Source organism: Octodon degus, unplaced genomic scaffold, assembly GCF_000260255.1.
Source record: "Octodon degus isolate 3935 unplaced genomic scaffold, OctDeg1.0 scaffold00236, whole genome shotgun sequence".
In the NCBI taxonomy this organism is placed as follows: Eukaryota; Metazoa; Chordata; class Mammalia; order Rodentia; family Octodontidae; genus Octodon; species Octodon degus.
In genome coordinates, this window is record NW_004524812.1 from 1,139,110 (window position 1) to 1,140,495 (window position 1,386).

Here is a 1,386-nt window from a genome sequence, read left to right on the forward strand (position 1 = left end):
ACAATACGTATGTTACAAATTTTCTAAAAGGACACTCATTTTGATCTTAAGAAATTGACACACTTTGACCCAAAGGCCTTAGGACGAAAGTCTTTTTATAAGCTAACTTCGGCCTATTTTTTCTCATTCTTCCTTTGTGCACAGCTATTCTTAGCAAAATATCTGGCAAATAGCAGGCAAGCATTTCACAAAGGCATATAGAACTCAACTTCCTTTTGTGACTTGAAATGTGCTTCCCAAACTCCTCTTCCACATGTGACCTGGAAAAGTTATTCCTAAATTTAAAATAAAATGACAATTGTCTTCAACATTATTACTCTTGCTATTTTGGGGTTTTAGCAGTGCTGACTCTAGACTTTGACTATGTTGGCTTGAGATTTCTGTTTCCCCCTTTTCTAATGCCTAGAACTTTGCCTGTTCGAAACAGTGTATGTGTAGGTAGCTGTCTTACTTTCAGCAAAGCTTCCCTCTAACTTCTGCCATAACATATTCTATGTGATTCTGGCAGGATGCTGATTAAGTAGATAACTTTGACAACAGCCAGACTTAAGTTCAATTTTTGGCTTACTGCTTAACTTCCCAGCTATGTGACCTTAAATTATTTTACCTCTTTGTGGCTAAGAGTCCTTATCTTTAAAATAAGAATAACAACAAATACCTACCAGTTGTATAATAAAAAATATATTTTATCTCTGTCTCCAGTTCCTGGCACAAAGTCCCTAAAACCTTTGGAATTTCCTAAGTGATAGGAATGCTTTTGTTATTCTTAACTAGTCCCTTTTGAACAGAGCTGAGTCTGTGCTATGGAGTTGAAGCCTCATGTCTTAGGACCGCTAGATATCTTCTGCACGACAGCCGGTCACAAGAAAGAATAAATGTGATTAGAGGGTAGAAACCTGCAGATACACTAACAAACCTCCAGAAAGGGGAAGACAGGTGGAAATTAAACTTTATAAAATTCATAGGAGACTTAGAGATTCCACGTTTGTTAATAAACATGTTGTGCTGAGCAGGAGGATATGGAATCTATGCCCCACTAATATCTTCACTCCCATGCTTTGTCCTCTTCCATTTGGCACTTTACTAGTTTATTACAAATTGGTATAAATTATACGTAAAGTGCTTTCTAGAAGGTGTGGAAGTTATCAAACCTAGCTGAGCTCTTCAGAATTCCTATATTGAGAGGCATAGTGGCACATGCCTATAATCTCAGTACATGAGAGGCTGAGTCAGGAGTACTGGTGAGAGTTTGAGTTCAGCCTGGGCTATAGTGAGTTCAGGACCACCTAAACTACACAGTGAGACCTTGTCTAAAAATAAAATCCTATATTAAGAGTAAACTAGGGAGACCCAGTCCTAGCCCAGGTCTGGTGAGTGTGCGGAGAG